This window comes from Herpailurus yagouaroundi, unplaced genomic scaffold (assembly GCF_014898765.1).
Source record: "Herpailurus yagouaroundi ecotype Mexico unplaced genomic scaffold, PumYag 250, whole genome shotgun sequence".
Lineage (NCBI taxonomy): Eukaryota > Metazoa > Chordata > Mammalia > Carnivora > Felidae > Herpailurus > Herpailurus yagouaroundi.
The window spans coordinates 10,916,499-10,930,456 of record NW_024412467.1 but is presented as its reverse complement, the minus strand read 5'-3'; the positions used below and the strand labels follow the sequence as shown (position 1 = coordinate 10,930,456).

General features: G+C 40.0%; 1 protein-coding gene across 3 annotated transcripts in view; it reads right to left on the bottom strand.

The window, feature by feature from the left end:
- DTNBP1 (dystrobrevin binding protein 1) overlaps positions 1-13,958 on the bottom strand; it is a 136,270-nt gene that overhangs the window by 48,207 nt on the left and 74,105 nt on the right. The window lies entirely within an intron of this gene.

Below are 13,958 nucleotides of genomic sequence, written 5' to 3'. Positions count from 1 at the left end.
TTTCATGCTCTGTCTCTCTCTGTCCCAAAAATAAATAAACGTTGAAAAAAAAAATTTTTAATAAAAAAAAAATAAAAAAAAAAAATAAAACATTCATTTGAATATATCAAAATATTAAACTTCCGTGTGTAATTAATGAAGTAAACAAAACTAAAGGGCAAATAACCAGCTGGGAAAAATATCTGCGATAAACAGGACCACAATGTGACAATCGTAATATGTGATAGTCTCATTCAAATCAGCAAGTGCATGAAAACCTCACGTGAAAGCGGGGAAAAGCATGAACAAAACAGTTCACGATGAAAGGCCAATAAGTCAAATTTCATCTCAGCAGCGCACCTCAGTCAATAATCACATATTTTAATGACATGGGACGATCTTGATTTCATAATGTGGAAAAACAAGGAACAGAACTGTTTACACACTATCTCAACTTTGGGTGGGTGGGTGGGTGTGTGTGTCCGTCCCTGACTGATGATGGTCTGACTTACAACTTTTCAACTTGACAATGGTGCGAGAGTGATAGCCATTCGGCAGAAGCCATACTTTGAGTTCTGAATGCTAATCTTTTCCCAGGCTGGTGACACACGAAACGGTCCTCTCCCGCGAGGTGGGGCAGTGGCCGCAGCTGCCAGTCAGCCACACGATCATGACGGGGAACAACCGGAACGTGGACAACCACTCTGTACCCATGCAACCACTGTTCCCACTTTCACTACAGAGTTCAGTAATTACACGAGACATTCAACACTTTAGTATCAAACAGGCTTTGTGCTAGATGATTCCACCCAACTGTAGGCTAATGTAACTGCTCACAGGGGAGCCTGAGGGGCTCAGTCAGTTAAGCATCCGACTTTGGCTCAGGTCATGACCTCATGGTTCGAGCCCCACATTGGGCTCTGTGCGGACAGCTCAGAGGCTGGAGCCTGCTTCTGATTCTGTGTCTCCCTCTCTCTCTGCCCCTCCCCTGCTCACACTCTCTCTCTCTCTCTCTCAAAAATAAACATTAAAAAAAAAAGTGCTCTAAGCATGTTTAAGGTAAGCTAGCCTGAGCTATGATGTCCAGTAGGTTAGGTATATTAATGCATTTTCAACTTGCAATGGGTTTACCAGTACATAATCCCCATGGTAACTTGAGGAAGGGGTGTGTGTGTGTGTGTGTGTGTGTGTGTGTGTGTGTGTGTATCTTCCAAAATTTTGAGACTGCTTCTGACCAGCAATTCAATTTTTTTCTTGGTAGCATTTTATAAATTGTCCACAATAGAGATACTTTGCTTTTACAGACATTAAAAAAAAATAATAATAAAGATATGGGGGCACTTTCCTGTTGAAAAAGATGTGGGCATTGTGGTTAAACATGAACTGACCGGGTGAAAAAGGGAATGCTACATTACTAGTCACCATTTCTGGAAGACCACAGTTCCCCATGCCATTTTCCTAAGGGGTACTGAAAACCAGAGTGTGGCCGGACATGAGTGATGAGGAGAACAAAGCATTTCCAACCAGGTATTATGAAAAAAAAAGGTGAGGGAGCTAAGACTCTGAAACTCAGGAAAGTCCATGGAGAATAAGGCTGTTCAACCAACTCTAGACACACATCCCCAGAATAGCCCAAAAAGGGATTTTATACAGAATAAGATGCTGGATTATAGGACTGAAAAGGTTTTTCTAAGGTAAGATTCCAGAAGTGGAAAAAGGGGACGCTGTCTGAAATTCCTTTAAAACTATTAGGCAGAAATCAGTATCTGAAGTAATAAGACTGTATTTTAAGAAAAGTTCCAGTTTTCACATCGGACTCAGGTGTGGTGTGAGGAAGGGATCGGGAAGCCTTCACAAGTTTTTCTTTCAGTCCTGTTTTAAGCTTCAATCCACATTCCACATTCAGAGCAGTCTTTCTAGGGCCCTGTAGCATCCATCAGCTTGCCTCCCCCTTTTCTTACACTGGGTTTTGCTTGGTATTTGTCTTTAAAACAGTCAGGTATAAAGGAAGGAGAGCTACTCAGCAAGACGGGTACACAGTTAAACTGGAGTTAAAGATGAAATGTCAACAAGCTACTTAGCTATTAAAGTGTGTGAATTTAAGCTGATCTGGCCCAGAAAGAGAGTGGGACAAAAGAATGAGAATAAATATAACAGATAAAGAAAAAACTATAGGAACAGAAAATTATTCTCATTTTCACTGTTTGCTTTTCCCCACATCCCATGAATCATTGTGGTGAAGTGAGAAAAACACAAGTTTTGAGGGAAGACATTCCTGGGTTTAAATCCCTGCTGAAATGCTCACTGGCCAGTGAACTTGTCGAATCTCTCAGCGTCAAGTTTCTCATCCTATGAGGTTAGTTAACATCGTACTAACTGAGCTACTATGATACTACAATGAGCCAGGCACATAGCGTACTACAGATACTTAATCGTTTCCTTTTTAAAAATTTTTTATTTTTTTAAATTTATGTCCAAATTAGTTAGTATATAGTGCAATGATTTCAGGAGTAGATTCCTTAGTGCCCCTTACCCATTTAGCCCATCCCCCCTCCCACACCCCCTCCAGTAACCCTCAGTTTATTCTCCATATTTATAAGTCTCTTCTGTTTTGTCCCCCTCCCTGTTTTTATATTATTTTTATTTCCCTTCCCTTATGTTCATCTGTTTTGTCTCTTAAAGTCCTCATATGAGTGAAGTCATATGATTTTTCTTTCTCTAATTTCACTTAGCATAATACCCTCCAGTTCCATCCACATAGTTGCAAATGGCAAGATTTCATTCTTTTTGATTGCCGAGTAATACTCCATTGTGTGTGTGTGTGTGTGTGTGTGTGTGTGTGTGTGTGTGTGTGTATATATATATATACACACCACATTTTCTTTATCCATTCATCCATCGATAGACATTTGGGCTCCTTCCATACCTTGGCTATTGTTGATAGTGCTGCTATAAACATGGGGGTGCATGTGTCCCTTCGAAACAGCACACCTGTTTCCCTTGGATAAATGCCTACTAGTGCAATTGCTGGGTCGTAGGGTAGTTCTATTTTTAGTTTTGTGAGGATCGTTTCCTTCTTTTTATGAAAATTTTAATAGAAATAACAGAATTATACTCCTATACCTATAATGGTACAGCTGGGATTCTGTACCACATTAATTTTATTACATGTAAAAAGAACAAATCCTCAGGTCAAGTTCATATGTTCAAATATTATTTATTTTTCTGTTGCATTTTTGAAATTATGAAGACAATTTTCATTACAAGTATTTTTTTTGCTTTCAATTAAAACTAAATGTAAACAGAACTAGCAGTGATCCTCACCTGGCAAGTTTCTGACTGTTCAATTTCATCTTATCTACAGCTACAGTGCTTCATTCGTAAGTTTTCAAAACTATAATGAGAAGACTTGCAAGTGAACAGCCTGTGAGTAAGTACCTTATGCTCCCCTTTGTTATCTTATATTAACACTTCCATTCTCGAGAAAAACAGAAAACTGAGGTAAATACCTCAGTATTGTTCTAATGTTTCTGTAGTTATTTCCCTTATCTTAGGGGTAAGCACTGTTTTATTCCTCGACTGCAGTCAAACGGACAAAATTTCATATACTTTTATTGACAGAATGGGCATACCTCCACAAGGAAAGCCAGATGAGTATGTAAGTCGGGGAGCGAGCTTAGGGCCCAGAAGGGCCACCTGGACTTCTCCCTTGTCCCGAAGTCTATAAAAAATCACCAAGCGGGCCCCCAGTCTTCTGAGAAGGGGCCTGAAACAGTTTCCACAACTGAGCTACAAGATCCTACGTGTCATTTTCCGGCACAAACCTCCAAAAAAACCTGACAAAATCATGCGGCTCCATATAAAAATCTCTTTTTGAGCCTGACAGGTAAAATTTTTCATAGAACTCTCCTTTTTGTGGGACTGGAATTTAGTTTGCTGAAAGGTGTAATTTTTGCTGTCAAGTTTATACTGGGTTCCAGCAGAAAGGTAATGAAACAGAACAGCTGTGTTCATTCATGATACCAGCATATATGACATAAAACAAAAAGCTCTTCTGATGCCGTTTGAACAGACGCGACTGCTAGGATTACTAGTCACACAACAGTGGTATGTAATCGCGGCAAGTAATCACAGGTAACAGGTAAGCAACACAACCCTGATCTCAAGGCTCTCCTTTGTGGAGTTTAATACCCAAACAAGCTGTTAGAACTCCAGTTCCCCTTGAGCATAAAATAGCATCTGGGAGAGTCCTGGATCATGCCACGCTATGACATCTTATGACAGGCTATTAGGATAAAGAGTCAACTAGGTCTTAAAAATAAACTAAGAACCAAAATCCACAGACAGGATATAACTATTTCTGTACTCCAGGACATAGACAGCAACTTCACTTAAATACTAAGTTATAGGATATAAACCTGGGTTTCAAAAATGAATATACACTTGCACATATTGACACGTGAAAGAAAAAAGAGCAGATACTAAAAGTCTTGTCAATATTCACCAACAAGTCAAGATTTTCAGGGAGTAATTTCTTCCATGAATAATTTAAAGTTTTAAAATTTAATACCAGATTATATCTATATTCAAAGCTTTACTCTTACCACCACTATGTTAAGACGGTATAACCGAGGGAAGCAAATGCCATTTATTATAGATTCCCTATAAATAAATACTTTAAAAATAAACACTGAAGTTCTTACTTCCCCCATTCTTACCGGTTTATCCCTGAACAACTAAATAATGAACGAGAATGTGGTAATGCCTCAGGTTAGAGTTTGATTCCACTAATGCTCCAGTTTTATAATGAATTCTTGAGCTACCATTTTGCTTCAGTTAATATTTGTATCTATGCTTAAAAAGCCTGAAAGGTTCGGCTATCCTGTACACAAGATGGACATGAGAGAGGGAGAAAAAGAAGGAACTTTCCACCGAACTCAAGTCTGATGTCCCTTATTCTAATCTGTAATCTACAAAATCAGAATGCTCATGATGGCGTAAGCTATCAAGGGCAAATGCACTTCTTTCATTTTCTCCCCCTTGAAAACAAGTGGGTTTCTATCTGACAGGGGACGATCCACAGCATGGCTTAACACATGCCACCTAAAAGGCATAATGGAGTTTTTAAATATGGAATTTTTAAAAAATGCAGTAATTATTAAAAATTATTCAGTTTTCTCCATGGATAGATTTCTCAACCCAAAAAAGCCATTAATGTAAGGTATCATTTTTGCAGTAAATTCCACAAGCTTAATATCCCTGTATATGTATTTACAAAAATGCTACACATAGCCATCACCAAAACCATGGCCTCTAGCCAACAAGTGTTAAAGTGCTTTGAAGTTCTGGATAATCAGAAAAATAATACATATATATATATATATATATATATATATATTTTATCTGTATGAAGCATTAGGACATTCTCAAAATCCAATTGAAAATCAGCCATTTTAGATAAACCCATATAGTAGCGTGGAATGAATTTTAACTTTACACAGTTGGATATGGCTCACACATTTAACTATATCAACTGCTTGTTGGAAAATGAACATACCGGCAACAAAGGATGCTGAATTAGTTTTATGGAGCTGCACCACATAAGAATTGGACTCATTACTGTAATAGCTGGCATTACTCTCCTGGTATTTCATATTTATCTTTTAATGTAAATGCCGCCTCATATAAATGCCTGTCTGGTGCATTTCACCTGATGGATGATAACACACAGTATTATAAAACCTAAAGTCCTACATTTCCAGGCAACGTTGTTTTTTATTTATTTGTTTTTAGGTATCAGTTTGGTAGTTATTACTTGGTAACACACAGAGAGTAATAATGCTTTCATTAACAGGTACTACTTGAAGATCCAAAGCAAACTGAAATTTAATTTCTGCTTTTTAAGAATATATCATCTGTGTACCATGCAAACACTGCAATGTACTCAAGCATGGAGGCGAAAACTGTAAAGAAAAGCAGTGAAGGAAAAACATAAAAGAAAGTTCCACCTACAGGGATCCCTCTGACTATTCTCGGTGAGTCCTGGAGATGACATGGATGTGGAAAGTGACCAGGTAAACAGGAGCTCAGTGCCGGTCAAGTGAAACCTCCCGTTAGCACGCAGCTCCCCTGATGTGCATCCTCTGAGATGCGGAACAAAGGAAGTGAGGCTGAAGCCAGAAGCAGGTTTTTCCAAAGAGGCTGTATTAAGCCTGTTAGTTTTCTGCCGATGGCTCAGGCAGACACATATCGGAATCTACTGCCTCTATAAAAGCCACATGCAGGCTCTCGGGGCTCTGGTGTGCAAAGACGTATGCACAGATCTGGGGCCATACCAAATGCCGCTCACAAAAGGGGGGTGGGGGCTGAAAAGACACTAAACTCAGGTGAATTCGTCATTCAGACACAGAGATGTGTTAGTGACATACCAAAAGGGAAAAGAAACCTTGCTATGTGAAAGGAATACACTAAAGATTAAGAATAGAGTTTGTGTCACAACACGTAAGGTATCTTTAGCCATCCCCCGCTTCACTTTTAACATGAATTCAGCCTAAAGGTTTCTTCAAATTCAGCGACACTCACCACTGGCTTAGAATGTGCTATAGGTTCTTAATAAGTATCTTAAACCATGACGATTCCAACAGTTACAGACACTTGTCAACAATGTCTGCCTGTTTCAGAAGAGGATGCTCTAACCCACTCCCTCTGGTCGGCTCTGAGTCCAGCTTTGCCAGCCACCGGCCCCCCCCCCCCCCCCCGCCCCGTCCCCCCTTCAGCCTCAGCCTCTCCTCCCCTTTCATACAGACAGACTCAAGTTTCTCACAAATTTAAAAAACAAACAACAACAAGTCCTCCTTTGAACCCAACCCTGTCCTCTAACCTCTCTTCTTTCCTCCCCGGAGCCGTAGCTTTTGAAAGCATTCTAGCTACTTTTCGTTTGTTCGACTATCTAATAACCTCCAATGTGCCAAGCGCCCAGCTCACAGGGGTGAACAAGACAGAACATTCCCCTCACCCTTCAATCCTCCACCGCTCAGTTTCCACTGCCCCCGTCGCGCACGAACACCCATGCTGCTGACACCGTTCCCAGTTACCTCACCAATCAGCCTCCCGTTGCCCGATTAAATGACTCTTTTCTTTACTTTCTCTACAATAGTATGACACTGCTTCTTGGCATTTCCTTGAACGTTCTGTTTAGGAATACCACAGTCTTCCCTCATCTCTGTGGCCGACTGCCCTCAGCCTCCATTATAAGCAGTAGAGCTGACCCTTGAACAACGTGGGTTTGAATGGAATGGATCTACTTACGGGTGATTATTTTTACATAAATCCAGTACAGTAGCATAAATGTGCTTACTCTTCCTCATGATTTTCTTAATAACATTTTCTTTTCTCTCACTTACTTCAAGAATTCATTATATAATATATATAACATGCAACTATTTATATTATGGGTAAGGCTTCTGATCAACAGAAGTCTGTTAGGCTTCCAGGGGGAGTCAAAAGTTATACACAGGTTTTCAATCACGCAGGCGGTCGATGCCCCTATCCCCCATGTTGTCCACGGGTCAATTATACGTTCCCTTCTTGTGCTTATCTGGTGAATGTTAGTGCTTCCTAGATTTCTATCCCTGGTCATCTTCTTTTGGGTTCTGCCGGCTCTCTGTGGGCAACTTCAGCCAAACTCCCCTATATGCTCCCAAATATAGCTCAGATTTTTCTCTCTCGAGGCCCAATGACTCACTGGACACCTCTACCTGCAATGTCTCACAGACCCCTCCAATTTAATATGATCAAGACAGAATTCACTCAACAAGAATAAAATATTTAGGGATAAATTTAACAAAAGTCCTAGACTTCTATGGGAAAAAAAAAAACACTGCTGAGAAAAATCAAAGATCTAAATAAACGGAGACACAGTCCTTGTTCATGCATTGGAAGACTCAAAATTAAAACAGCAATTCTTGCCAAGTTGATCTATATACTCAACACAATCCCTATCCAGATCACAGCATTCTTCCTTTTTTAAAGAAATTCACAAGGGGTGCCTGGGTGGCTCAGTCGGTTAAGTGTCCGACTTCAGCTCAGGTCAAGATCTCACAGTTCATAGGTTTGAGCCCCACGTTGGGCTCTGTGCTGACAGCTCGGAGCCTGGAGCCTGGTTCGGGTTCTGTGTCTCCCTCTCTCTCTCCTCCTCCCCTACTCATGTGTTGTCTCTCTCTGTCTCAAAAATAAACATTAAAAAAAAAAATCACTGAATTGTACATTTAAAGATGGATGAATTTTGTAGTATACAAATCGAACCTCAGTAAGATTGTTCTTAAAAATCATTTCTCAATCCACTGGATACCAAAAAGTTTTATGGGGTTATTGGGAACTTGCCTGCAAAACTGATACATTCACATCCCTCTCCTCCACCCAAATCAGCCAAATTCACTACCATTCCCTCCCAAACCTGCTTTGACCCGTATTATATTTCTTGAAGGAAAACACATAACCTGTGCAAATGCCCTAGCCAGAAGTCTAAGAGGAACCCTACACAGAGAAGTCTTTTTATTCCACCCACCCAGTTTTTTTGTTCCTGTGTCTCTCTCTCCAATCTACCACTGCCTCAAATTCAAATCTTTTAAGTTTCCCAGTGAATCTCTTCTGGAGACTTGCTCTTTCCAACCCATCTTTCATGTGATACCAGAACGCTTGCTCTAACATGCAGATCTGATTCTAGCAGCCTAATGCAAACCCTTTGGGTCCCCCCAGGCCCACCCTGTGTCTACCAGCTACAGCAGCACCCTCCCTCCTCTAAGCCCATGTACCCCCACCATGAGTTAAGAACCTTTACGTGGACCCCAAACGCATACATTTATATAAGACCGATATGAGTTCCTGTACCAGTGTATTCTATAACCTACACCAAAATGGAAATTTAAAAGGACGACGTAAAACAGAAACAAGGGGAAGTTCCAGCTCTCTTCTGCACTCCCATTCTTTTTGCACAGTCGCATCCCTCCTCGGAGACCCCCAGCCCAGAGGAAAAAGCCTAACCTCCTTTGTATGACATTTAAGGCTGTGTATCGTTTGTTCCCTGCCTACATCCCCACTCTGTCCCTCACTACTTCAGCCCCACACACCATATGCTTTAGCTGCTAACAAATTATTCGTAGTTCCCTCATTGAACAAGAAGTTAAATCTTCACTTGTGTTCTTGAAATAAACATCTCCACATCTCTGCAACTGTTCTTTCCTCTTTCTGCAATGTCCTTATTACCCTTTTCGACCTGGTAAGTACTCTTCACTCAGATCCAGCTCAAGTGCGGCTGCCTCTCTCTAAATAGTCCATTACTCCTGCCTTAGTGTGCGTATTTCTATTATAATATTCTTTGCATTGTATTAAACATACGTATTTGCCTCTCTATCCTGCAAGGGTTGCCACAGGGCTTAGCTCCTTGAGGACAGAGGACAATGACAGGATTCAAACAGAGTCTCCCCCACTTAAATACTGCCAAACAGCAGCTGAACAGTTGTGCCTCACATGTTAAGCTAACTCTTTTTTAAGTTTATTTATTTTGAGAGAGAGAGAGAGAGAGAGAGAGAGAGCACACGTGCACAGGAGGGGCAGAGAGAGAGGGAGAGAGAGAATCACAAACAGGCTCCGCATTGTCAGCACGGAGCCCGGTGTGGGGCTCGAACTCAGGAACTGTGAGATCGTGACCTGAGCTGAAACTAAGAATCGGACGCTTAACTGACTGAGCCCCCCAGGAGCTCCTGTTAAGCTAACTCTTGAATGGAATCAACAAACTCTCCCCAAGTTTACTATCTGTCATAATCCAGATTTATAACGTGCTGAGGGCTGCAAGCCAGAAGAGTCACCCAAACACGTGAGACTCGCAAAGGTCTCCGAACTCTCTGATTCAGGTAACCTCTACAATTTTGCGACTTCTAGTTTTACTCAAATTAGCCATCATCACTGGGAACCTGCTCCACCGCTAGGATCTCAAACTGAAATTCCTTCTTTGACCACAAGATCCACCTCAACCACTGATCTGTTGTTCTCCGTCTTTATGGTGCACACCATCCCCTGTGCCTCAGATCCGGTTTATTTAACTGGTCTAGCCAGGCCTCTCCCTTCCAGCCTGAATTCCACAGCCAGTCGTTTTAACCCTGCTCTCATTAGTTTCCAAGATTATCAAGCACTGCTGATTCACCATATGCGCCCTCCCAATTCCCAACCCTGTGTTCACTAAAGCGTATTTGTTTCAGTTTTTATTGCTACTTCTGGGCCTAGTCCTACAAAATTCAGACATCTTACCCTAAATGGATTCTCCAAAAAATTGTTTCCTCTCTCCGTGTCAACTTTTCCCCCATATTACCAGGCATCTCTCCTTCTGTAAGGTTTCAGGGAAAGAGATATCCCTGGATCCTTCCCAAGGGTAATTCATCTGGATGTCACTGCTTTCCATCTTCTCTAGGATCTTACTCAACTCCTTAACATCTCAATTTCACCTTCTCCCCTGACCCTGACCTGATTCTGTCTCACATTACTTTTTTATTTCTTTCCTTTCATTCAAGGAAGAATGCTGAGTTCGCATCACCTTTATATCCTAACTTCTCGTACACTACTGATTTACAATCTGGATTCCCCCCCCTTACAAATAGCTCTTTCGGGTCACCAATTACCAATTTGACAATCTGTTCACTGTCAAATCCAATGGGATTTCCCCATTCTGCTCAACTTCCTTGTAGTACTTAAATCACTGATAACCACTTCTTTAAACTTTCCCCTCTATGTCCTTCCTTATCACTAAATTGTCTCAGTCTTCCTCTCGTATCTTTGCCCACTCCAGCCCTACCTCTTTCATGGCTTTGCTTTCCAGAGCTAAGCCATAACTGTGATCACTGTATCAGGCTGGCCTTAGCTGCTCTCCCCCACATGTTCTCATGATGATCCACTCACCGTGATAGTGGTAACTCCTAAGTCCTGGCATGTTTTCACACTGTCAGTCACATTTCTGACAAGGCTGGATGATTTTATATTAAGAAGATTACAATGGACATCCTCTTACATGATACAACTGGATCCCATGTTGGTCATTGTTTTTTAAAAAGCAGATAATACAGGAATCCATTAAAAACACATATACACTGTAATATAAAATATAACCATAGTAAAAAAAAATGCAGCCATACATCTATTCATGAATTCTTTGAGCACAGATAGGTCCACTGATTGAAAATTCTTACATAAGCCATCCATACTACAATGAATAAAATTTCCAGTCTATTTTTAAAAGCACAGCAGGAATTTAAGATGTGTGAAACAATCTGTGTACAGAACCTCTCAGGATTTTTATTATTGTTCCCCAATTCTTTTCTGTCTTGAATTTTACCTTTTGTAGCAATTAAAAAAAAAAATCTATTTACATATACTAAGTCTTCCAAAGCTGTCAACTTTGTTTTCTTTTTTTTTTTTAAAAATTTTTTTTTTCAACATTTATTTATTTTTGGGACAGAGAGAGACAGAGCATGAACGGGGGAGGAGCAGAGAGAGAGGGAGACACAGAATCGGAAACAGGCTCCAGGCTCCGAGCCATCAGCCCAGAGCCTGACGCGGGGCTCGAACTCACGGACCGCGAGATCGTGACCTGGCTGAAGTCGGACGCTTAACCGACTGCGCCACCCAGGCGCCCCTCAACTTTGTTTTCTTACCAACAGTTCTCCTTAACACTGAGGTTTCATCGTTTTTTTTTTTTTTCTGATATTTAATTAAACTACAGATTATAAAACAAGTACAAGTATAAATGAGTTCAAGAGCAAACAACTCACTCTGGGTAAGCATTCAATGCAACTAGCGGAAATAAAAACATTTGGGTGGACTGGTGAGTAGCCTACCAGCCATGAGGATTGAGCATGCTGTGGGTATCGGTCGGTATATTTCATGGAGAACGATGGTTAATCTGGTGAGGCACCCAAGCAAAGGCAGAAGAACGAGCCCGCCTAGCAAAGCCACGTTAAGTCAGGAATTACGGAGGCAAGCGGCACAATATTTCTAGACATAATCCTTTAAAAATCTTAAGAGAGATTTGTAGATTTATACATGGAACAATAAACTATTTTAAAAATTAAAATGTAAAAATTATAAATAATCCTAACAAAGAGGCATGTCTATTCATGGCAAATTTTGTACGTCCTTAAGGACTGTGAAAAACTTATTTATTCTACACATACTTATGATAATGGAATGCCTTCCCCAGTGAAAATTAAAAATTAAGATTTCTGAGATCCTACCCTCCTTTTTTGATTGTTTAATATTCAAGTGACTATCATCAAAAGGTTTTTTAAAAATGTAATCTGGGGCGCCTGGGTGGCTCAGTCAGTTAAGCAACCGACTTCGGCTCAGGTCATGATCTCACGGTTCGTGGGTTCAAGCCCCGCATCGGGCTCTGTGCTGACAGCTCAGAGCCTGGAGCCTGCTTCAGATTCTGTGTCTCCCTCTCTCTCGGCCCTTCCCCCACTTGTGCTCTGTCTCTCTCTCTCTCTCTCAAAAATAAATAAAACGTAAAAAAAAAAAAAAATTTTTTTAAAAATTAAAAAATAAAAAATAAAAACGTAATCTTCAGGGAACACAGAAAACCTTCCTGTTGCCAATATTAAAAAAAAAAAATTAATAAGTTACCAGTTTCTAATATCGTAGAAATGTGCTACATGTGGTACCTGTGAGAGGGGCACTCATCTCACTAACATCCACGGAGTACAGAAAGAAGAATCCAGAACTTGCATGACATTGATCTATACCACCAACTTTGGGGGGCTACTAATTTTGTTTTTGTTCCCCAAAGTGAGCTTCTCACCTATTTACAAAAAAGCTTCCAAATACAAGTACAGGAGTTAAATAAGACCATTAGAGGAAGTAACATATTTTGCTTTCCTGTAACCTATAAAGGAAAAAGAAAGACAACGTCTGAAAAATAAATTGTTACAATTTGTTTGTATGCTTTTCTTTCTTTTTCTTCCATTAATGTCTTTGAAGAGCAGTTCCATTTCTTTTTTCTTATTATATGCTCCTCATGCTTTTGAAATATTAGCAAACCACTCCATAGGAAAGAACTTTTAATGAATATTGGTACTAAAAAATTTAGATATGATGCAATAATCAATTTAGAGTTTGTTCAAATGTGAGAGCTTTAATTGGCCTATGGGTGGGTGAGATGTGCTGTTAAATGTATCATCTTTAGGTGTGTGTGTGTGTGTGTGTGTGTGTGTGTGTGTGTAAGTAAGATACTGTGGCATAAACTGAATTATTGTCTTGGGTAATATGTAACACTATTGAACCTTTTGAAAATGTCTGGTCTCTCACTGTGAACGTTGTCATACAAAAAAAAAAAAAAAAAAAGGAAAAAAAGAAAGAAAGGAAAAAAAGGCCTCAGTACTGAGACAGAACTGAAGTTGACATTTTCGCATCATCTGTGTTCTTGCCTGTCTTTCACTATTAACTTGATTGTTTTTTTTCTTCTCCTAATGTTATATAAGATGCTAGTCAACTAAATGAGAGGGAAAAGAACACTTTAGGAGGATTTCAAATCTTATTTTAAACACTGATATAAAATAATATACATGAGTCCTGGTGCACAAATTGATTAGGAATAATGAAAACCATGATAAACACATTATATCACATCATCATTTAACATTACCCTCAACACACCGGCCACGAACTCAATCATTTACTGTAACTAGAGTCAAACAGAAATCCAGCCAAAACAAGTCTGTTCAATTAGAGTCACAGCAGGAATAGCCTTTATACCTTTTATCCTGAAGATTAGTTATTTTCCCAAAGTATCCAAACAGACCATACACATAAACAATTCAGCGGTAAGTGATAACACTGCAAAATCTTCAGTCATTCAGTAAATCTTGGTCAATACTGGCTTATAGGTGAAATATAATAAACATAAAACTCGTTTAATGTGTAATATAAAGGGCAAT